This window comes from Meles meles, chromosome 10 (assembly GCF_922984935.1).
Source record: "Meles meles chromosome 10, mMelMel3.1 paternal haplotype, whole genome shotgun sequence".
In the NCBI taxonomy this organism is placed as follows: domain Eukaryota; kingdom Metazoa; phylum Chordata; class Mammalia; order Carnivora; family Mustelidae; genus Meles; species Meles meles.
In genome coordinates, this window is record NC_060075.1 from 18,540,890 (window position 1) to 18,566,564 (window position 25,675).

A 25,675-nucleotide genomic window follows, 5' to 3' on the forward strand; every position below is an offset into this window, starting at 1 on the left:
AATGCAAATGGAAAACAGTGACTCGCAGACACTGATTTGCTACAGATCCAGATGGCGGGCGTCACATGAAGTTTCTGGGTGGTACAAAATGATTCACTCTCGAAAAATAAAATGATTAAGTTTTCTCATGAATTCTGAAAGGAAATAAAAATCTAGCAGCTTGGATATGATTTTAAGAAATTATTCTTTATGGGAAACATTGTCTTATTTGAGCATTACCTTTGGATATGCAAAGAAACTAGAACTGTGTTCATTTTCTCTAGGTGCCTCTCCCCATGCTATGCAGGCCCAAGAATAATTTGTTTTCCTGTGTAAAAACGAGCTTCTCCTCTGTAAATCTCTGGTAATGTCAGTACTATACATTGGCAGCCTTTTGAATTTTAATAATTTATTAATATATAGAGCTGCATTGTATGTTCTAAATCTATGGTATAACACTGTATCAAATGTATTATATGCTAATGTAATGGTATATAATAATTACATAACTTATCGTAATAATTATGGTATATAATTTATCTGACATTATTAAGCATCCAATACGTCACCAAAAAGATGTATACAAAATATAGTCCCTGACGTCAGAAGTCCACAGTTTTATCAGAAAGGATTCTGACCTCTTCTATTATATCCAGAAGAGATGTTCTTTCCTAAACACCCCTGTGCTGTTCTTCCATCCCTTACCCCTCCCTGTGGGGAGCGAGTTTCCCGGATGTAACTTACAAAGATCTGCCAGGGATGGGCATGCTCTGCCCCCCCACCTACAGGAGCCCAGTGTGCTCTAACCCCACCTGTGATTGCAGAGGAGTCTGTCAAATTCTGGTATGTCCCTCTTAGGTAGCCTATTGTTGCAGCACAATAAGGCACCTTTCTTCAGAACCAGTTTTATCGGGTGGCTCAGTGGGTTAAAGCCTCTGTCTTTGGCTCAGGTCATGATCTCAGGGTCCTGGGATCGAGCCCCGCATCGGGCTCTCTGCTTAGCAGGGAGCCTGCTTCCGCCTCTCTCTCTGCCTGCCTCTCTGCCTACTTGTGATCTCTGTCAAATAAATAAATAAAATCTTAAAAAAAAAAAAAAAAAAAAAGAACCAGTTTTATCAATAAAAAAGTATTGTTTGGGGGCGCCTGGGTGGCTCAGTGGGTTGAGCTGCTGCCTTCGGCTCAGGTCATGGTCTCAGGGTCCTGGGATCGAGTTCCGCATTGGGCTCTCTGCTCAGCAGCGAGCCTGCTTCCCTCTCTCTCTCTCTGCCTGCCTCTCTGTCTACTTGTGATCTCTCTCTGTCAAATAAATAAATAAAATCTTAAAAAAAAAAAAAGTATTGTTTTGCTCTTATCTGCCATTCCTCCCTCTCAAGCGGGGAGAAGGGTATAATTCATTGCCCCCCCCACCCCCGCCGCCAATTCCAGCAGGGATAAGACAGGTAACAGGTAATTATAACACAAAGCACCCTGTGATCAGTGCAGTGTGAGTTCCAAAGTGGAGGAGATCATTAGCAAAGGAGAACTCATTTCTGTGGACAGAATTACAAAGTAGCACAATCACAGTTAAGACCTTTCTGTCCCAGGGCCCAACCTGCTTCGGAACTTGTCATAACTTTTTATATACGGCATATAATCAATAAGCTTAGTTATCAACTAAATCATAAATAAATATGGTCATTATATCATTTTTGAGTTAGAGTTTTTGTTTCTTGCTGTTGGACATAAAACTACAGCATGTGCTTATATGTTGGTGGCCAAAGTCAAAACTGGTGGGGGGTAAACCTCATGGGAAATAAAACTGGACAGGTAGTTTGGAGCTAGAGGTAGAGGGTCCTACTTGTGTTGTGTGCATCTGAGTCTTCATGCCTTAGGTATTAGGCAGCCAGTAAAAGTGTCTGAGCAGGGAAATAACCAGCTTCGATGGGTGCTTCAGGAATTAACATGGTAGTGCTGTGTCAGAGTATCAAGGGCAGCTCAGGAGAGTAGGACTGGAAGCAGGGACACCTTACTAGGCGACTATCCTTAAAGGAAGTGGAAGGAAGCCAGATCTTGAACTAGCGGGTATTAGCAGGAATAAAAAGGAAAGAATGAACACAAAAGATACATGTTTCAAACAAAATTAATAGAACTTGACCACTAATCAGATGTGGGACAAAAGAAAGGGGAGATTAAAGATTCTAGCAAAGTTTTGAGCTGGTGCAATTAGAAAGATCTTAATTAATAGAAATGGGAAGAAGTAAATGTTCAGGAAAGGAAATATTGACTTAGATTTGAGTCTGTTAAGAGCAACACCCTGGTAGATGGGTGGAAACTTCCAAAGAGGAGCTGTCAGGGCTAGAGACAGGGTTTCAGAAATGAGTCACAAACAAGGAAGAAGTAAAGCCATGGGACTGAATGGGCTCCCCAAGAAACCATACAGAAATGATGATGGAGCAGAGGGCCAAGGGCAGATTCTTAGGAGAAACTTATATTTCAATCTGGAAAAGAAGACAAGGAGATACGGGGATAAAAGGAGATATGAGAAATTATCATCAGGGAAGCCTAAGGAGGTGAGAATTTCACAGGCGTGGGGAGGTGATTAGGATGAGGGAACAGGGTCCATCATATAAAGTGATTGGGCAAAATAAGGATAAAAAGGAACACTGCATTTGGTAACCAGGTGACTAGTGACCTTTCAAAAATTACGGAGGGATAAGAGCAGAAGCCAGCTTACAATTAAGGAGCGAGGGAGTGGTGTCCGGATGGAAGCAGTTGACAAAGATGACCTTTTTTTTTTTTTTTAAATATTTTATTTATTTGACAGAGAGAAATCACAACTAGGCAGAGAAGCAGGCAGAGAGAGAGGAGGAAGCAGGCTCCCCGTGGAGCAGAGATCCCGATACGGGGCTCCATCCCAGGACCCTGGGATCATGACCTGAGCCGAAGGCAGAGGCTTTAACCCATTGACCCACCCAGGTGCCCCCAAAGATGACCTTTTAAAGAAGCTCTGTGATGAAGAGAAATAGGGGAGGCACTTGCTTAGAGGGGTCAGCAGGATGGAGGGAAAGTGGGGGTGTGTGTGTGTGTGTGTGTGTGTGTCTGTCTGTCTGTCGGTTTGGTTTCTTGTTTGGTTGGCTAGTTTTGGATAAGAGGAACTTGAGTATGGTTATAGTCAGGGAGCAAGGGCCAGTGGTGAAGCTAAAGAGAGAAAGAGAGAAAGAGAGGGAGCTGACGTGAAAAGGACAGAGCAAAGCTTCAGGGCTGGCAAGAGCTCCAAACGAGAGAGACACACAGACAGACGAGAATGGCAGGTGAGCATGCAGAAAGAAGGAAGCTGTAAAAGGGTCCATTCATTACCTGGGCGCCTCCTCCTACTACCACAAGGTGTTCGGAGATGGCCCCCGCCTGTCCTCGTGCCGCTCCAGCGCTGGGGACACGGCGGCTCTCAGTTCCTGCCCCGCCACGGTGTGGCCTCGTCGCTCCGCCTGGGCCTGAGCCTGGCCTACCGCCAGAGGCCCTGCGGCGTTCACAGGCGGCTGAGCACACCGACGAACCCAGGATCATCCACACCCATGGAAGGAGCAGTTGCAAGACCTCAATGCCACTTTCCCCGCGGAGGTGCACCTGCCAGAGAGGGAGAAGAGCGCGCCAAGCCGAGGTGGTCGCACTAGGGCAGCGCCACGCAGGCAGGCCGGTCGCGAGTCAGGAGCTCTTCCGGCGCCAGCTGCGTGCGCAGCAGGAGGAGGCGCGCTTGGCGCATGCGCAAGCCTCACTGCCTCCACAGTCTGGGAAAAGAGGTGCAGCTACTGCGGTCACGCTTGGAAGAGGAGGGTGTCGGGCCCGTTGAGCGTAATGTGGATGGCGCCTCGGTGGCCCTCCTGGACCTGAAGAAGAAGCTGGAGTCTCTGCTGAACTAGCTGGCTTTCATGCGCCGGGTGTAAGAGGAGGAGGTGGCCAAGCCGCTGGCCACGCCGCAGGCCACTGTGGAGGTGGACATGGCCATGGCCAAACCAGACCTGAGCTCCGCATGGAGCGAGATCTGCGCTCAGTATGAGCCCCTGGCTGCTGGGACAGTGGAGGAGTGTACAAGTCCAAGTTTGCCAACCTGAACTAGCAGGCACTGAAGCCATCGGGACCACAGGCGCCGCGAGGTTCACAAGTACCGTCGCTAGCTGCAGGCGTGCTCAGTGCGGACTGAGGCCAAGGAATCGCTGGAGAGGCAGGTGCTGGAGCGAGAGGGGCGGCAAAGCGCAGACGTGCCTACCTACCGGGATAGCATTGGGCAGCTGGAGGGCGATCTCAGGACCACCAAGACCAAGACCACCAAGGTAATACTGGGACTCGGTCAATGGCAAAGTGGCTCTTGGTATTGAGACAGCAGCTTTACAGGAAACTGCTGGAAGGCGAGGAAACACGTTTTAGCGCCACTGAATTAAGCATTGCAGGGCTGACCTCAAACCTCCCAATCCAGGTTATCTGTGCCCACGTAGAATTCTCAGTTCTGCGTCCTCCAAAGTCTCAGCCACTGGGCTGTTTCTTAGCGGGGCGGGGGGGGGGGGGGGGGGGGGTGGTGGTGGGAGGGCTTCTAAGACAGCCTGTAAGAAAAATCTAGGGAGGGAGGAATTTCGAAGAAATATTGGAAGAGACAGTAATATCTACCAAGAAAACCTTCAAATATAGAAGGAAGCACTACTTCAAGCCAAAAAATAGAATTCTGTTGCTTAACACAAGGTAATGCTTCTGGGGTATCTGGATGGCTGTCTGTTAAGCATCTGCCTTTGGCTCAGGTCATGATCCTGGGGCCTGGGATTGAGCCCGGGAGTCAGAGTTGGACTCCCTACTCAGTAGGGAACCTGCTTCTTCCTCTGCCTGCCGCTCCTCCTGCTTGTGCTCTCTCTGTCAAATAAAAAAATAAATAAAATCTTAAAAAAAAAAAAGCAAAAGGTAATGCCTAACGGGATCATGTGCAGGGGCATCTGGCTGGTTCAGTTGGTACAGCATGCAACTTTTGATCTCTGGTTGTGAGTTCAAGCCCCACCTTGGGTGTAGAGATTACTTAAAAAAAAAAAAAATCTTTAGAAGTTGGGGGAGAGGGCACCTGGGTGGCTAAGTCGGTTAAGAGGCATTGGGCTCCCCGCTCCACGGAGAGCCTACTTCTCCTCCCTCTGCCTGCTGCTCTACCTACTTGTGCTATCTCTCTGTCAAATAAATAAATAAAATCTTTTAAAAAATAAAATTAAAGTGGGGGGAGAATATGCATTTGATGTGTTAAAGAGCCTATTCCTGAATCAAAACACCTGTCACCACTTAAAATGTTTTCAAGATGTCAGTCTCCTAGTTAGCATTGAATATTTTTCTCTACTAGGAAAACCATCTCTTAGGTTGGTGCAGACCCACAAAGAAGTTATGGAAGAATCCAACTTTCTACCCTAAAGTGCAAGCTTCAGAGCAATGGATGATTTGGGTTCAGAAGATGTACAAAGTAAAATGCTAAATCTGTGCTCGTTATCATTTGCTGTGAATTGAAAGTAAAACCTATATCCACTCAGTATACCCAGCCATCACCCAGCTATATAATATCACGCTAGGTACCTAAAACATGAGATCACTGCCAAGATAAACCAGTGATCTCTGCCTGACTCCACTCTGACAGACTGTTACACAAATGGTGGGTGTTTGTTTAATGGACACATTCCTTCCTATCTTGTTCAATTCCATGTATCCCTTTTTTTTTTCCCAGTTCAGGAAAAAAAAGGCTAGTGTAGTATTTCACTTTGAACACATTTAGGTTCTTCTTGGGGCACCTGGGTGGCTCAGTGGGTTAAAGCCTCTGCCTTCGGCTCAGGTCATGATCCCAGGGTCCTGGGATCGAGCCCCACATCCAGCTCTCTGCTCAGCAGGGAGCCTGCTTCCTCCTCTCTCTCTGCCTGCTTCTCTGCCTACTTGTGATCTCTGTCAAATAAATAAATAAAATCTTTAAAAAAAAATAAACACATTTAGGTTCTTCTTAAAAGAACTTACCCCCTTTAGCTGTTTTTGCTCAATGATAAAATTAGATAAATGTTGACCATTCTATGATTCGTGTAATGACTTCTCCTGTCCATTTTATCCCTTACAATTTTGTAAGTTAAAAAAAAAAAAAATGGCCATCAAAGTTTTAAGGGTTGCCCCCAATACAATAATGAAAAGAGTCCCTAGTTTTTAGGCTTTCAGTTTATTCAAATCCATTTAGCTGGGGGGGAAAAAAACCTATTAAGAATATAGCTTTTCGGGGCACCTGGGTGGCTCAGTGGGTTAAGCCTCTGCCTTCATCTTGGGTCATGATCTCAGGGTCCTGGGATCGAGCCCCACATGGGGCTGTCTGCTCAGCAGGGAGCCTACTTCCTCCTGTCTCTCTACCTGCCTCTCTGCTACTTGTGATCTCTCTCTCTCTGTCAAATAAATAAATAAAATCTTTAAAAAATATATATAGCTTTTCACCTTAACTGTGGAAACACAGTAATAGTATCCCAACCTGTGATTAAGCTGACCTTAGATTTAGTAGTATAAGCTAAGAAATGCAAGTTTTTTTTGTTTTTTTTTTTAAAGATTTTATTTATTTATTTGACAGAGAGAGAGATCACAAGTAGGCAGAGAGGCAGGCAGAGAGAGAGGAGGAAGCAGGCTCCCTGCAGAGCAGAGAGCCCGATGCGGGGCTTGATCCCAGGACCCTGAGATCATGACCTGAGCTGAAGGCAGCGGCTTAATCCACTGAGCCACCCAGGCGCCCCAGAAATGCAAGTTTTTAATGTGAATGGAAAAAGCCAAGGTCTCGTTTGTCTGCGGCAGTTCATTTGTGGTGGAATAGAATCAGCTGTTTCGTGCCCTGACCCTGACACAAGAACCCACAGAGTACTCTTCCTACTAGTCTAGGTCCTAAAGAGGCCTTGTCTTCACTCTCCCATGCCTTTTAAGAGTTTTGGGTAGAGATTATGTTATCTCCAGGATACAACGCTACTGCCCCAAAGTCAAAGAAGTCACTCTGGTTAATCAACCACCAGCAAAAACAAACAGCAACAAAACCCCAAAAAACCTTTCTCTTTTCTTGAAGAGTCTTGCCCAACAGTTTTACCATCCCTGCATGGTATGTAGGGTCTCCCTTCCCTACTGGGGAGGAAGAGACACTCAGGCCAGAGAAGGGGTATACATGTTCCTAGCCATGTGCCAGGAAGAACATTCTGGAGATCCAGCTTTTCATCTGCCCAACTGTGTAGCAGTTACATTGCATGGTGTATGGTTAATTCTCTGTCGGCAGTCACTGCTACCACACCTAAAGAGTTGCCTCGTCCCTGTCACATCTCTCCACTAAGCACTCCCTGGTAATAGGGACATGATACTTTTACTGAACTTTCCTATTCCAGCACATTCTTCAGTAGTACAAGGAACTTAAAGGATGCTTTTCTTCCTTTCCCTTACTCCATCCTTGTCTTTAATCTCCACACTTCCTGTAAAACATTAATAAAATAAGAATTTAAATCACGCAAATCCCACCAACATTAAAACAAAAAGTAGATGTCCAATTTTCCCAGCACCATTTATTGAAGAGGCTGTCTTTTTTCCATTGGACATTCTTTCCTGCTTTGTCAAAGATGAGTTGACCATAGAGTTGAGGGTCGATTTCTGGGCTCTCTATTCTGTTCCACTGGTCTATGTGTCTGTTTTTGTGCCAGTACCATGCTGTCTTGATGATGACAGCTTTGTAATAGAGCTTGAAGTCCGGAATTGTGATGCCACCAACTTTGACTTTGTTCTTCAATATTCCTTTGGCTATTCGAGGTCTTTTCTGGTTCCATATAAATTTTAGGATTATTTGTTCCATTTCTTTGAAAAAAATGGATGGTATTTTGATAGGGATTGCATTAAATGTGTAGATTGCTTTAGGTAGCATAGACATTTTCACAATATTTATTCTTCCAATCCAGGAGCATGGAACATTTTTCCATTTTTTTGTGTCTTCCTCAATTTCTTTCATGAGTACTTTATAATTTTCTGTGTATAGATTCTTCGTCTCTTTGGTTAGGTTTATTCCTAGGTATCTTATAGTTTTGGGTACAATTGTAAATGGGATTGACACATGCAGAAAAATGAAATTGGACCACTTCCTTACACCACACACGAAAATAGACTCCAAATGGATGAAGGACCTCAATGTGAGAAAGGAATCCATCAAAATCCTTGAGGAGAATGCAGGCAGCAACCTCTTCGACCTCAGCCGCAGCAACATCTTCCTAGGAACAACGGCAAAGGCAAGGGAAGCAAGGGCGAAAATGAACTATTGGGATTTCATCAAGATCAAAAGCTTTTGCACAGCAAAGGAAACAGTTAACAAAACCAAAATACAACTGACAGAATGGGAGAAGATATTTGCAAACGACATATCAGATAAAGGGCTAGTATCCAAAATCTATAAGGAACTTAGCAAACTCAACACCCAAAGAACAAACAATCCAATCAAGAAATGGGCAGAGGACATGAACAGACATTTCTGCAAAGAAGACATCCAGATGGCCAACAGACACATGAAAAAGTGCTCCACGTCACTCGGCATCAGGGAAATACAAATCAAAACCACAATGAGATATCACCTCACACCAGTCAGAATGGCTAAAATTAACAAGTCAGGAAATGACAGATGCTGGCGAGGATGTGGAGAAAGGGGAACCCTCCTCCACTGTTGGTGGGAATGCAAGCTGGTGCAACCACTCTGGAAAACAGCATGGAGGTTCCTCAAAATGTTGAAAATAGAACTACCCTATGACCCAGCAATTGCACTACTGGGTATTTACCCTAAAGATACAAACATAGTGATCCGAAGGGGCACGTGTACCCGAATGTTTATAGCAGCAATGTCTACAATAGCCAGACTATGGAAAGAACCTAGATGTCCATCAACAGATGAATGGATACAGAAGATGTGGTATATATACACAATGGAATACTATGCAGCCATCAAAAGAAATGAAATCTTGCCATTTGCGACGACGTGGATGGAACTAGAGCGTATCATGCTTAGTGAAATAAGTCAATCGGAGAAAGACAACTATCATATGATCTCCCTGATATGAGGACATGGAGAAGCAACATGGGGGGGTAGGGGGATAGGAGAAGAATACATGAAACAAGATGGGATTGGGAGGGAGACAAACCATAAATGACTCTTAATCTCACAAAACAAACTGGGGGTTGCTGGGGGGAGGTGGGATTGGGAGAGGGGGAGGGGGCTATGGACATTGGGGAGGGGAGGCGAACCATAAGAGACTATGGACTCTGAAAAACAACCTGAGGGTTTTGAAGGGTCAGGGGTGGGAGGTTGGGGGAACAGGTGGTGGGTGATGGGGAGGGCACGTTTTGCATGGAGCACTGGGTGTTGTGCAAAAAGAATGAATACTGTTACGCTGAAAAAAAAAAAAAAAAAAAAAAAAAGTAGAAGAATGGCTTTCCTTTGGGATTATGCACTCTAAATCTGGAAGTCTCCCCCTTCCAGCACCCTCATTCCCTCCCCACCCCCCCTCACACAAATGCCATCCTGTCTGCATACAAAATCTTATGAATCGTGAAAGCCAAAAGTCTGTTTTAATCCCCAAATTACCTTCCACTTTGCTATTTTGTAACTTGTGTTGTTCCTAATTATGGTATTAACCACTCAATGTTTTAATTTTTTTCTTATTCTAGAAGATGAATAAGGCCAGAAATTTATAAATAGACTAAACCACATTACAAGTTTCTGCGCTTCTTCAAAAGACAGGATGCCAGAGAGAAGACATTTTTGAGATAGAATCTGTTATCAGTCTAAGTGCCATAAGTCTGGGTTTTTTAAGAGGCTTAAATCACAGTGCGGTGTTTGCATGACTACTTGTAAAGTCTATTTCTGCTGATAGCACCCAACCGACTCTCTTCTGATGAAAGAATTGGGAAACTGGAGTCATGGCGTGATGGATTTGGCAGAAGCTTTTCTGTATTTCTCCACCATCGTCTGATCTGTTGGGAAAACCAAAGGATTGCTCCATGCTCTTTTGTTTTAGTTCTCCTTACTTATCGTCTAATGTTTCTGGTTGTTTGAATTATATTTAGAATCAGACACTGTGGGTGCTGGAGAATGAGAGAGGGAAGGAGGGAGGGACAGAGAGAGAATCAGGATGAGATTTGAATCCTGGTTTGGAGTCTGACCTTTTCTGTGAAAGGACAGCCCCCAGAACTAAATGTCATTATTAACTTTCGGGCTAGTAAATTCCCTAGCAGAAGCAGCAGTGGTAACCTTTGTGGCTTCACATCTGTGAATATTTGGGCTTATGAATATTAATTTGTGGAGCTTTGTGGATCTCTCTCCAGGAAGAAGGCTCTGGGGCTTACAACTCACAGAGCTCACCTTCCAGAGGCATATATCCCCCAGTTGGATTCCGCATCCAGACATCTAGACGTAGCTAGCAATGGCACCAACAGCTTTCATCCTCTGTCCTCAGGAGCTTGCCCCACCATTATGCATATTGCTGACTTTGCTTTCCATAGGTAGCAAATGATGTTCCTTATCTCCTAAGGATCACTCATGTATCCCCTTGATACTCTCTCTAACCCCCACTGTATCCTTGGATCTCAAGGTGGCAGACAAAGTCTGCCAATTTTTTTAGGTATGAAGATAATTGATAGTCAGAAGGCAGAACCCTGAAGTCAGACAAGTGTGCATAAAAGGGTTAAGATTAACTAGCCAGGAAGAAGGATGGCTCTTGGCCAAAGGGCGATTTATGCTGCACCAGCCCTCCAAATCTTTCCACTGTGTCCCTTCAGAAGAGTTCCTACCTGGACTTAGGCCTGCCTTCCATGCGCTATGTGCCATGCACTGGACCTGGGCTCCCTCCTCCCTTGTATCAGCATTTACCAGTCCTGTTTCTGTCACTGCTCTCCTAGATGATAGGCAGCAAAGGACATGGGCTGAAGGTGGGTGTTGGAGATGGGCATTGGGGGTTTGAATCCCAGCTAAACCACTTAATAGCTGTGCAACCTTGGGCAAGTTATTGACTTCTCTGTCCCTCACTTTGCTCATCTGGAGAAAAGGAATAATAAGACCACCCTATGACAGGGCTTTTGTGAGGAATGATGGGTCGAATTGTGCATAAGCACACTTCAGGGCTAAAGAAGTATTAGTTACTACTTGAAAAATTCACTCCTCGAAGGTATCCAAAGTGATAACTGTTTTATATGTTGTCACTTAGGTGATTTTGTATTTTAATGAGAGCCTTGTGGAAAGGGTCCAGGGAATTAATGTCAAAGGATAAAGCAATAGAGACAACGTGGAGGTCTCTATCTCAGTCGTAGTAATGCAGCTGTCCACACTGGCCTTTCCAGACAGATATTCTCTAATCTAACACTTCCCTTCAATCAAGGAGGATGAGAGGGCCTGCTTAAGAGTCATCACAGATCAAGGACTTAATTAATCCAGGAAGCAAGCTGGTCAGGGCTTAAATAGGGTCAAAGTCATTCCCTACACTAAATGCCACAGTGCAAAGGAAAGAACGGTACATTTAACTACCTGCCACCCTTTTAGATTTTATTTTTCCTCCTCCTGGACACAAAAGTAGGTAGCCAATAGAATGTCCATGAAGGAACAAACGTTAGTAAAGAAAATCAGCCGAAGTGGGAGGTTAGTGACACAGATTTAGATGATTTACTTCCTAATGATCTCATAATTCTCAAATATGTCTGACTACAAAGTATTCTTTAGGAATGAGAAGCAAAGAAGAGCTTAGATGAGTGGCAAAACTAGGTCCTTAAGAGGAGAAGATGGGTTACTAATGCCAAGATCTCCCCTTTGCCCTGCTCTCATGGCTCACTAACATTGGTAGATCCGAAAGCATGGAATGGACCCTGGTCATTTACTACTATCATCATCATCATCATCATCATCATCATCATCACTGTTATTATTAGGCTGTTCACATTCTGCACACTCCCAGTTTTGAGAAGACCTATTTTCCTGTACATCTGGATGCAAGGCAAAACTTGCTTCCCGTCACAGAAACTGAAGACACTCTCTCAGCCTCCCTTGCACTTGGAGCTCACACTATGACCGAGATGCTGTCAGTCAGATGCAGCCTACAGCTAGGGATACAAAGAAGCAGAGGTGAGGCGCATCCTTGCCGGTGGTTCGCAACAGCAGCGTCGTCAGTTCCAACTTCCTAGGGGCAGCAGCTGCACCTGTGACTTGTGACTCCAGAGTGCAGGCTGTGGCGTCCAGCACTGTCCTCCCTTGATGGGCTCTGGAGCAAGATCTTGGCTGCGGTCCTGACTGCTGCAAGGCCTCATTTGTTCCTGCTCGATTTCTAAGGCTGGTTCTGTAGTCTGTGAAATATACAATATCCTTTTATTCATTACTTTTTCTGTTTAAATCAACCACATCTGTTTCAGTTGTTTGCAACTATAAAACCCTGACTAATACAATGGGTGAGACAAGATTTTTACTACGATGGCTGGGACTGCCAACTGTCTGCCAATGTTCTCCATTTCATCCTTCGGTAATAGAACTTGGATGTTAGCTGTATCCTCAGCAGCATCAGGTCCTGGTCTGAAAAAAGAAAGGGTGGGGGGCGAGTTTTCCATTTGTGTCTTTTCTGGGTCAGTTGAATTGATTGATTTTTCTTCACATTACATGTTGTCTTTTTTTCCCCCCCAACTCTTTTGCATGTTCACTTTTGATTGGATGTTAAACACTGTGAATTTTATCTCATTATGTGCTGAATAATTTTGTATTCCTATAAATATTCTTGAGTCTTGTTATGGAAAATGGTTAAGTTAGTTGGTGTATTAGTCTCCTGGTGCCACTGTAACAAATTATCCCAAACGTAGTGGCTTAAAACATAGGCATTTATTCTTTCACAGGTGTGGGGGCCAGAAGTCTGAAACCAAAGTGTCAGCAAGATATCTCCAGGGGCTCTAGGAGAGAATCTTTTCTTGCCTTTCCAGCTTCTGGTGGCGCCCCACATTGGCCATATCCCTCCAATCGCTGATTCTGTCTTCTTCCCATTGCTTTCTCCTCTGTGTGAATCTAATCTCTCTTTGCCTTCTCCTCCTCCTTTTTTTTTTCCTAAAGATTTATTTATTTATGAGAGAGAGAGACAAAACTCACGAGCAGGGGAAGGGGCAGAGGGAGAGATCCCCAAGCAGACTCCCCACTAAGTGTGGAGTCAAACGCAGGACTGGATCTCACGGCCCTAAGATCATGACCTGAGCAGAAACCGAGAGTTGGGTGCTTCACCGACTGAGCCACCCAGGTGCCCTCTTTGCCTCCTTCTTACAAGGACATTTGAGATGGCATTCAGCGTCCACCTGAAGAATCCAGGTTGATCTCTTCATCTCAACATTCTTAATGTCACGTAACATCTGTAAAGATCCTTTTTCCAAATAATGTAACATTGATAGATTCCAGGGATCAGGACTTGGTATCTTTCATTCATCCCATTCCATTTGGAAATAATTTGATCCTTTTACATCTTATTTTAAGCTTTGGTCAGACCAGAGCGGTGTTTAACCTAGGGCTCATTTCGCCTCACTACTGAAGCCAAACCCCATGAGAATTCTACCTGAATTCTACCCACTAATTAGAAGGTTTTCTGCTCTGGCTAGTGGGTAGAGGAGCTAATTCCTGACTGTAAGCTCTAGAGAATTGTCCTTCTAAGATGCTTAGGTGATTCTTTCCCAGGCTTTGGCTGGTTTCCTCACATACATGCAGTAATCAGGGCTGAGAGGAGACCCAGGGAAGGGGGAGCCCTCCGCAGATCTCCAGAGTGGTGGCCGCGCAGCACCCTCCTCTCCCATACTTTGCCTCTGAACCCTAACTACCTGGGCTCCTGGGACTCCCAGCCCAATCCTCAACTCTGGATTGCCCCATCTGGCACCATGGCCTGGGGCAACTGTGGCACTCACCTCACTTGTTTCCTGTCTCTCAGGGATCCCTTTGTCACCCACATCCACCATCTTGAAAAACATCATTTAATCATTTAATATGTTTTGTTTCTGTTGTTGTTTGAGTAGAGATTATAAATCTAGTTTGTTACTCCATCTTGGCTGGAAATCAAAAGTTGTGGTTTCTTTAAACTAAAAATTATAACCAACTGTGCCCTCCTTTCCCCTTTCTCCCTTCTTGGTGACTAGAATTTGGATGTGACTGTGGGAGGTAGAGCAGCCATCATGGACTATGAGGCAAAAGCCAAGGTTGACAGAAAAACAAGGTAGAAAGGACCTGAGTGCCAGTCCCTCACTGACCACCGGACACTTACAGAGAGAGAGACACACATCTGTATCTTGTTAAAGCCAACATAGTCTTAGATCTCTTCGGGTCTGTAGTTTGGTACCTATTTAATAGAACTTATTTGTGAAATATTGTGAAATATCATGGTGTCCTCTAGTTTTGCCCTTTCTGGCAGAGTGATTTAGAAATGGATACAGTTCGTCACTGAATGGTGCCAGGGGGCCACAACAGCAGTACGTAGTCGCAACCTCCTCAGGAATTCAAAACTAATTTCCCATGGGAAAAGATGCGTGCGCGCGTGCACAAACACACACACACATATTATATATATAATATATATACACACACATACACACACATACGCGTGCATGTGTGTGTGTGCACACGCATGTGTGCTGCATTAATCAACAAACACTGTAACTTATTTTTACTTCTAACAAGGTTTTTGGGCACAATAAATAACATTTACTTAGTGGCATTTTATGACATCTAACTTCTAGTCCAGGGGCCATGAAACTATGACCTGTGTGGCTCAGTTGGTTAAGCGGCTGTCTTTGGCTCAGGTCATGATCCTAGGGTCCTGGGATCGAGCCCCGCATCGGGCTCTCTGCTCAGCGGTAAGCCTACTTCTCCCTTTCCCACTCCCTCTGTTTGTGTTCCCTCTCTTGCTGTGTCTCTGTCAAATAAATAAATAAAATCTTTAAGGACCAAAAAACCCTGTGACCTGTAGACTCAGTGTGGCCCATTGCCCGGTTTGGTGCAGCCCACAGTTAAGAATGGATTTTACATTTTTATACAGTAGAAAAATCCCAAAAGAATTCCTTTGACGAGTGAAAATTATACAAAATTCACATTTTAGTGTTCATCTGTAAAGTTTATTAGCACACAGCTACATTCGATTACTTCGTATGTCTATGGCTGCTTCCATGCTTCAATGGCAGAGAGGAATGGCTGTGACAGAGACCAAAGGACACACAAAGTCGAACAGGTTTCCTATCGGACCCTTCCAGAGAACATATACTGGAAGGGCCTATTCAACCCCTATGCGAGTCCAAAACTCTAGTTCTACCACTTAACAGGCACTTGGATGGCACTGTTAGGTGACGTAAAAAGGATCTTCACTTACGGCAGTAGCAAATGATTAAAACAAAACACAACAAAAAAAACAAATAACAAAAAACCAAGGCCACAGGCACCAAGTTCACTGACAGTTCTGGAGCAACCGAGTGTCCACATCCTACAGCCAACACCTGCGGGACACAGCTGTTCTCCAGGTCCTCCAGTCCGCCAGGGAGCACACAGCCTACCCAAGGTTTTGTACTCACTCAGCCCACCAGATTCAGAATTAGACTACTCTTGAGCTTTCCCCTCAGCTCGACCTCCCCCCCAAAATAGAGGAGCTTCAAATTTTTACAATTTTTATTTATTAAATAACGTATTGGAATATTTCAAATCTTCAAAATTCAAATTGACCAACAACACAACCATATTGTATGATAAAAGTGCCTTTTTCTCTAGAGAATTTTCTTCCCTCTGTCGCATGCTTTATTTCACTGGCTAAAACGTTTGAAGAGCCACGAACTAAGGAGAGAAGTCCTATTCCCTTTAGTATCGATTCCAGTGGGGCCCTCAGTTAAGAACCCCTAAACTATATGATCTCTCATACTCTGTTCATGTCAAGGGAGGGGGGACATTTGTCAAGCACCAACTTTTCACCATAGAAGTACCACAGAATTAAGGGGCGATGCTAATGTCGTATGTGGTCCAGAAACTGAGGAATAGCTAAATCCTGCCCTAAATCACCCACTTTCGAAAGTCTCCCCAAGAGAGATCAGTGTACAAATTCTGAAACCGGACAAAGTAACATTTTGTTCCCAACAGAGTTCCGGTCCCACATGCAATGTAGAATCCAGGGACCGAGGGTGAACCCATGCTTCCTTTTGTTCCATAGAAGAGAAGCCTGAGGAGGCCTGTCTCTGTCAGTTTCTGCGTCGATGTCCACAAGTGGTGGATTAAGGAAAGGCTCCACAGAGCAGAAGAAGACTTTGCTTTGAGGACTATGAGGGCTTGGCTTCCCACACCAAGGCCAGGCCGCGGAGTGGGAAAGAGGCAACAGGTCTTCCCAGTCCTGAGGAGCAAGGCCTTTGCCACCTAACTATCACCCCCAGAAGTGGAACAGAAAAGGGAGGGAGTTGAGTGCACCTCCTTCCAAAGCTCCCTAGGCAAAGGGAGTTGACTGGTTTTGCAGAGAGATTTAGAGGTTGGGCACAAGGCCTTTAGCTCAGCACACTGAGGCCCCCAACAGGTGCAGCGGCTGTGAATGTCCTTAAACCACCAGCCACAGCCGGGGAGGGGAGGGAGGTGGACAGGAGGAGTGTTGCGCTCCCCCTAGAGGCCAGCGCCAACCACAAGTCAGAGGCAATCCAAGATGGTTCCTTCCTGTGCGGGAGTCGGGTCTGAGGGCATCCATTCAACAAGGGAGGAAACCAAGGCTTAAAGCCGCCAATGATTTGAGGAAACTGTGATACCATGGAAAAAACAAGGGCTTTGGAGTCAAACAAAGCTAGGGTAACTCAACCAGCACTGACTCTATATGATTTAGCCGAGCTACTCCGAAGTGTTACAAGTAAAAATACAGTGAAAGCATACTGCACGTGCAAGACTCGCATTGGGTCTGGCCTAGAGAGGCGGGCGGTAGCTCGGTTACCTGCCTTTTCTGTCCCCACTCACAGAGTCCGTAAGCAGCAGAAGGACGGGGAGGTGGGAGTCTGGTCTTCCTGACCAGAACCTCAGGTAGCTCCCGATGGCTTCCTCTCAGCTTCCCCTGAGCATAAAACTCAGGTTCCCATTTTAGATGTTTAACCTCCAAACCAGTGACGCAGGTTGATCTTCATGTCTTAAGCACCGAGGATCGTTCCCAAACAACCCCTTTTTAGGTCTAGAGTCCAGTCCCTTCACCACAGCCTCTTCTCTCTCACCTCCTGGGAAGTGTAAACACCGCTCCGGGAGGGCGGGAGCTGGAAGGCTGGCCAGTCCTGCCCTTTCCCAGTGATTTGTCAGGCTCACAAGGGAAACCCTTGAAGGGAATCCCTCTGGGCAGCGGAGTCCATCCCTTTTATGGACAGATTCTCCTGCCCTGCATAGCAAACCCTGAGCACATTTTTTTGGCACATAAAAGGCTACAGATCTTTTTGCCCGAAAGGCAAACATGCCTCTGTGATTCATAACAGCAGCTCAGTTTAAAGGTTTACAAATCCCACTGAATGCCTCCTCTATCTAGACTTTTCTTGGGCTTAATAGTAAAATACTAAAGCCAAAAGGATCCCCCTATTTACAAAACGACTTTGTGTCACTGGCTACCTCTAAACCAGGGTTTCTCAACCTCGGCACCATGACATGTTGGTTAGGGGAATGCTTTACACTGTGGAATATTCAGCAGCCTCCGTGACCCCTGCCTATTACATGACCCACAACACCCCTAAGTTGTGACAATCAAAAATATGTCCAGATATCATCACATGTCTCCTGGGAAGCAAAAATCACCCCCAGTGGAGAACCACTGCTCTCAACAGATCTGGTATGAGATTTAAAATGGATTTGGAGCCGGCAATTTTTATTTATTTATTTATTTTGAGAGAGAGAAAGCACAGGAGCAGGGTTGGGGAGGGGACAAGGGAGAAGGAGAGAGAGAATCTTAAGCAGGTGTGGACCCAGAGCCGAGCCCAACACAGAGCTCCATCCCACCACCCCAAGATCAGGACCGGAGCTGAAGTCAAGACTCAGACGTTGACTGACTGAGCCAGCCATGCGCCCCTGAAGAATCTTTTCGATCATGCAGTTAAGATTTCACAGTATAGTGGGGGCACCTATTTCGTGTGATTTATGGAAAGCAGCCTCAGGACCTCGTGATGGGGATCCCATTTGGCACTGAGCGTGTGACTCTATACTGAAGATCCGCCATGGGGGTTCTCGACTGACTTCTTAACAGCAGCTTTTTACTGTGATGATGGTTTCCATTCTTCTCCTAAACACAGAGTACAGCTGAACCCTTTGGGCTGGTGTCATAGTCTAGAAGGGCAGGGTTCTGAGAGGCAGAAGTTTTTACTATAAGCTGTGCCAGACATTTTGCCATTTATTGGCAGGTAGGATGGGAATGAGGAGCTCAGCAGAAGTCAGCAGCCACAAAGAGGGCTTTGGAGCAGATTCTCTTCACTGTTCCTTTCCTCCAGTTAGGTTTCCCTCCCTCCCTTCCTTCCTTTCTCTTTGTTTCTCATCTTTTGTCCTTTTCACCTTTCTCCTTTTGTCTTCACTCTCCTCACCTGATTGCACTCTCCTCTTCTGTCCTACTCTGTCCCGTGCATTCTGCCGTATTTTGCTTTTCCTACTGCTTTACCACTTTCTATTCCATCCTCTTGTCCTTTTTATGTTCCTGGGCAGGAACTTGCCTAGGATTCTCTCTCTCCCGCTCCGCCTTCCCCGCACTCGCTCATGCATTCTCTCTCAAATAAATAAATAAATATTCTTCAAACAATGGATCTGAAATCCATAAAAATATGATATTGCCACTTATTGACCATTTATCATTGTTCCTACAGCAATGCTGTAAGGAGAGGACCATTAACTCCATTAGGGATGGAAACATGGCCACGAAATGTTGAGGAACTGGCCCACGTTCCCACAGCCAGTCACTGGAATTGGCTCAAGACCTCTCGGTCACTCCCCCAAAGTACACCTACCCCTCAACACACACACACGATCACACACACACAATCACACACATGCATGCAATCACACAGTCACGCACTGCCATCTGGTTGAATTCAATGCACAATTTTTGCTACAGTAGAACAGTAAACCGATAAATTCTGAGTTTTTTAGCCACAGAAGCTGAAACAGAATCCTGCTTTGTGCTCAATTCATAGAATTATAGAATTCCAGGACCTGCAGGGACATCAGGGTCATAAAGTCCCCTTCTCTTTTTGTTTGTAGAAAACCTAAACCAGCCTCAGTGAGTTGAAAGGGCTAAAGTCACAGCGTTAGTTGCTACAGTTAACTAGAAAATTCAATTAACTCAAAATCCTCATTCCTAAAAATACCCTATTCCTGTAGGGTTTTCTTGGGCCCCAAAGGCACATTCTTTTCTCCCAGGGGGCTGCTTTGCTGCTTTCACACCAACTGTGGGGCCTCCAGAGGCCCCCCCCCCCGGGCACCATTTTGCTTCCCCTCCAGTGGTGGGTGGGAGCACCCGAAGAGCAGCCCCCAACTTTTGAGGTGCAGGTAGGGAGGAGACCCAGGAGGTCTAGCTCAGAGACTGCAGCTTTGCTAGGAAGCTATGTGGCAAGAACGAAATCAGCATTTTCTCTTTGCTCCATACTCTCACTTTTATCATCTATGGCTCCCTTTAAATACAGTGTAACATAACAGGCTTATAATTCAAAACACATTTAGAAAAATGTAAAATCCGTACTCTACAAGCCCATGAATGTAAGAAGCAATGTTCCCTTCAGGCCTCCTATTGAAAGCAGACAACACTTCTTCAAACACTCTGACGTTTTTTGTCTGCTTGCTTTCACGCTCTGCAACATCCACTCACTGTTGTTTTCCTATCGATCAACTGCTAAGTTTCACATGGGTCCTCTTGCTGGTATGCGAGTGCACGTTAAGCACTCTTTTTTTTTTTTTTTCAGGACAGACATTCCCTGCTGTGCTTTTCCTGGATTTGGACTATTTTTATTATTTACTTTATGTTGCCAGGGAGACGGGGAGATCACAGATGTTAAGAGTTGGAATCTAGGGCCACAGGAGACATTTATCATTGTACTTTGAATGAAGTGGGCTCTTGTTCACTGTTTCTGCAGAGCCTCGTGTTTATTTTATATAAGAGTTACTAATGAGGACTCAGCCTAATGAATAATATGAAACTCGGCTTCACCCCCACGGCACACTATTTTCTCAAAAACGGTAAGTTGTCCTATAAGAGAGCAAGGTGGGGATCATGAAAGCACAGAGATTAGCAGCTGTCAGTTTCTTCCCTGGTAGGAGACAGAATGATGCATTAGAACAAGGGAGCCATTCATCATTCTTTCCCAGCCCCCTGAAGAAGAGAAACTTTCCCAAATTATTTCAACCATGCTCTGCAAGGAAACAAAGAACAGGGGGCTCACCAGCATGCCGCCATCATCACTGACAAATGTTTGCAGAGTGTCAGTGAGCTAAGTGTGGTTCTGAACACAACAAAATATGGTGAGCAATGCTTACGAGGCTACATGCTAGAACCATATTGTTTAGTTACTACCCAAAGTGGGGGTAAAAAAGAACAGCAACCTTTATTATTTTCAAGGCTCTTCATGGCTCAAAGCACAACTCAATTGAACAAATCAAAACAAGGGCACAAAGAACTCACTGCAGGTGTCTTCGGTAGTTGACTCCAAACATTTTGGCTTTTGAACAGATATCTTACAGAGTTCATTGCCCTAAGGGACAGCCAAAGGTAAATGGTGGTTGCTGTTGTTTTGTCCAAACCAGATTGGGGTCCTTAACAGTTTCCTTCTGCACAAAGTCAAGGCCATTTGTGTCTAATAATAATAATAATAATAATAAAGCAGACAAACACCCAACAGTGACAGCAGACTGCCCCCATCACAATAATCCAGTGCTTTGAGAAATCTCCCCTATCTTCTCTCTCCAACTACCAAGGCCTTGATATTCTTCCCCGTCTCTGATGAATGTCTCATTTGCTTGCTTACTTGACTATTGGCTCCTTCTAGGGCTTACTCTGGGCTCCATGTTTGAGATTCTCAATGGATCAATGCCAATTCCCCTTAATCATATCCATAATCCCCTCCGAACTCCAACCCTTGCTTTAGGGACCTTACTCCACCATTTGCACTAAAAGGTATTTGGACATATTCTTCATCCCCTCTCTCCTCTATTTCTTTCATACTCATTCTTTCTTCACCTCCTCCTGTCCTTCTAGTTTAAAGCTCACATTTTCTCTTTAAACAATCAGCTTATTTCCCAGCGGCATTTATAATTTAGTTTGAAAATTAACATTTCTGTAGCTAAAATGTTTCAAGAGACAACAGTGGCAAAAAGAACATTGAGCTTGTTTCAAGTTTAAGTTCTAACATTTACTATTTGAAAGATATTGGGGGAAATACTCAATGTCCCTACACATGTTTCCTCATTTGAAAAATGAGGACAATAGTCTATACTGGACAGAGCTGTTATGAGGCTACCGTGGGGGAAATCTCCAGTACGTTCTCACTAAAAGGTGATTCATTTGTTCCACTTACCTCAAAGATTCCGTTGACAAGTGTTATTGATTTAGGTGGTGGTGATGTGATTTTCATAAGATAAAAAATATAGATATAGGTGTCAAGAACTATGAAAGGTCTGAGGTTTTACCCTTCCTGCAAGCCAGCAAGGTAGTATGGTATAGTTGCATGAATGTTGGCAAAGACATGAGGCTCCTGGGTTAGAGACAAAGGACTTCATTCTTCATAGCAATGCCAGTAGTCAAAATGTTTGGCATTTTTCTAGTGCCAGTTTCCTGAACCACAGTAGCCACAGAGTAACATGAAGAGGACCAGGTGATACCTACACACACAAAATCAGTGGTTAGAGGAGGGGAACCCTGAGCTTAGGGAACCTGAACATTTTATAATGGTTAGTAAGCCATTATAAAATAGTAATGCATGCCTGCTCCAGGAGAAGACACCCATCTCTATCTTCCAAGGCTATTCACTGTATGAACACCCTTGGGAGGTTGTCTAGAAGAAAGTCAGTACCTCTTCCTGCAGGACACCCAGAAATGCAAGAGACCTGGAGAATTGTCTCCCAACAAGACCATATTGTTTGTCAAGCAATAGCATAATCCTAGTAACAAATGGACAGAACATAACCATATAGAGTGATCTTTGGGCAAGTTAATTTAACTTCTTTGTGCTTTATTTCTGGTTCAGCAAAATGGAGATTGTAATAGTTTACTTCATAAGATTGATGAGTGGGTAAATATTATAATCCATGTAAGGTGCTTAGAATAATGTCAGGCTTAAAATAAATGTCAGCTATTTTTAATAGTGAATATTCACACCAATCCTTTGGATGGAGTGTTCTTCTCTAAGTGGAAGACTTTTAAAAATGTCTTCAGTCTAGAACCTAGGATTTCACAGTAAAGCCACAGGCACTTATAAACAAAACTAATGTCCCACTTTTCTGCTTCTTACCACTAACCAACTTTAGTTTGGTTCTGTGTAAATAAGAAAAGACAAATTGGCACCAAATAAAAGGTCCACCTTCTCTGAGAATTCATACACTTAGTATCAAGGTTTTTTTTTCTATTCCAAGGGAAACGTTCCTGTATTGACTTTGTTCATGTACTAAAGGGGAAATGAGGAGAGTCCCACTTACATGTTCTCATCTAGAAATAAGCTGAGTTATTGGTATTTTCTTTTCCTTTTAGCTGTAGCCCAAACGTACCATTTAATGACAAAATTGGTAAAATCTCAAACAGCAATTTATGTTAAGTTGTTCTTTTATTTCTTGAATTCTCCAAAGGCAATCAGCACAAGAAATCCTCAGGCTCCAAGAAAATGTTTTTCAGTTCGCTAAAGACATACTAGCCCTGGGTATAATTATCTATGGCCCTCTTTCACTTGGAGCTGGAAGGGCATTGGCGATCAGGGCTTCAAACCACTCACTTTGTGGACCAGGAAAAGGAACCAGCAGCTGCAGGAGAATCCCCCAGGCACTGAGTGGCAGCGTTAGAAACTGGGTTCCAGGGATGTCTGCCACTCCGTATCATACCTTTCCTTCTGCCCCACCACTTTCTATCCCCTTCTTCATTTTTCATTCTCAGGCCCCAAACAGGTAAATTTAGTGGGTCCTGCATGAAATGTGTCGAATGTGATGTGTTGAGCTGAAATGAAATGGGTTTCCCCTTAGTTGCTAGAGCTCTTCTGCACTTGGAGGCAAGGTAACAATGTTACTCTGATATGCCAACTGAGCTCTTTCAGCTTCTTAAAACCACCGTGATCCTTACAGTGATGACACTGTTCTGTTTGACAGGGTAATGGCAGATACATGACATTATATGTTTGTCCAAATCCACAGACTTGTGCAACACAAAGAGTGAACCCTGATGTAAACTATGGTCTTTAATTACTAGTAGGTAGTATATCAATATAGGTTCATTAGTTCTAACAAGGGCACCAAACTAATGCAACATAGGGGAAATTGTTGGGGGGTAGAGGAAGGAGTATGTGGGGACTCTATACATTCTGGTTTTTCTCTAAACCTACAACTGCTTTAAAAAGTAAAACTTATTATACATATATATTTTTAAAAATTATAGTGGTTCACCCTTGTTATATTTGAGAGATGGTGTGGTAACAGAGTTTCTTAACTTACAAAAATAACCACATATAAACACCAGTGATTTTTTAAAAAATATGTCATTTGCCATAGATCTTTGGTGTAAAAAAGTAAATTCTAGAACTTATTATTCACATTGTTCCCATCAAACATGAAAGTTTACAATGTAAATACTATTTCTTAACAGAATTGACAATCTATGTGGCACTATACAATGTAGTTTTTTTTAAAGATTTTATTTATTTTATTTTGAGAGAGAGAGACAGAGTGAGCATGGGGAGGGGCAGAGGGAGAGGGAGAGAATCTCAGGCCGACTCCATGCTGAGTGCAGAGGCTGATGAGGGGCTGGATAGAATGATCCTGAGACCATGACCCGAGCCAAAATGAAGAGTCGAGCAGCTCAGCTGACTGAGCCACCCAGGTGCCCCGATATTCAATGTAGTTTTGAAAGAATTTGTCATCTTATCAATAGCTAGCACACATCCAGTCAATGTACAGTGAACATGTAAATTAACTCTGGTAATTGTTTTGAAATGAATGACTCCTTCTGACTTTTCCTCCTGCCATTGTTTTCATACTGGTCTTACAACTAGCTTACATTTTTGCCAGTTTATTTGATGGTGTGTTAAAAACTGATCTAAACACCTAAAAATTTCTTCCTCTGTTGTGCACATGTCAAAAGTTTTAGAAAGTAATAAATCTTTTTTCATATTTGTCTGCATAGACTTCTAACACAAAGGCAAACAAAGCAGTTTCTCATTCACCAGATCTGCAAAGATTTCATAAAATCTCAGCCTCTGAATTAATTCATCAAGCACGTTGGGTGATAATTCTTGCATTCCACACTATGCTCTTGTCAGATAACTGTAATGGTTTAATTTTTTTCTTTTTCTTTCTCTTTTCTTTCTTTCTTTTTTCTTTTTCTTTCTTTCTTTCTTTTTTTTTTTGTGGTTGGATTTTTATAGTAGATAGTTGCATTATTAGTAACAGAACATTTAACAGTGTTTTCCCTGGTGGAACATTCCATTCTCTCTCATAGAGCACATCTACTTTGAATGATGCTGTATGTGAATTTTAATTGCCAGATTTAATTTTAGGTCATATTCAGTTTTCTAGGAACAGTAATCTCAAGACTGTGAGAGATAAGTTGTCAATAGCCTTATTTTTATTCTCACTATATTCTGTTTCAAGATACCCTTGTAACTTGGCAGGAGTCTCAGAACTATTTTGCAAATTTTTACTGCATGAAGTACATCCAATAACTTTTAGCACCATAAAAGGTGAACCCCAGTGACAAATAATTAATACCTTTCTTCACGTCTGTAGACATTTTATGAGAGAGCTTTCCACACATGGCCTTCGTGTTCCGGACAGGTGCTTCATCTGGTCAACCTTGTCTTTATTATCTCGATTCTTTTCTTGTTTTAAGTATAATTATCTCACCCCATGGAGGGAAGTGATAAATATGAATATAAACATAAATGATTTCTCACACACATATACACATGTATACCACCTATTAATGTGAAGGTCAGAAGCGCAGAAAACTTAATTCACTAAAACCGCTATTAATACGCTACTATTGTCACGCAATGCATTACATGTCCGTGTGTTATTGAACAACTGATTTCCACCCCATGAAGAGAGAGCATGTGCTGCACGCATGCACCCAAGCTTTGCCCAGCATTTAACGGAGCATGATCACCCCCTTGTAAATGGAGGGTACGCACTTACAGTAATTTACCCTAGGGGACACGCACAGGCCTGAATTCAGGAACAGATCGGGGCAGAGTTAAAGCTCTGCTCAAAGGCACATCTATAAGACATTCAAATATACACACAGAGACGTCAAGAGAAAAGCTATTTCCAGGTCTAAACTAAACCGAGCTCACCCAGCAACGCAAATCGCCGTGGTGGTGGTCTCTAAGATGTTAAAATCTGGTACATGTCAAATTAGAGTACGTGTTTATTATCCTAGTTTCTTTTTTCAATAGTAGAAGTATATATACATTTGAAAGTGAAGCTAGAGTTCTAGCTTCGGAATCTTTGCAGCAAGGCATAAGC

General features: G+C 43.8%; 1 pseudogene; it reads left to right on the forward strand.

The window, feature by feature from the left end:
• Nucleotides 1-1,899: 1,899 nt before the first annotated feature.
• LOC123951488 lies at nucleotides 1,900-12,058 on the forward strand (annotated as a pseudogene).
• Nucleotides 12,059-25,675: the final 13,617 nt, after the last annotated feature.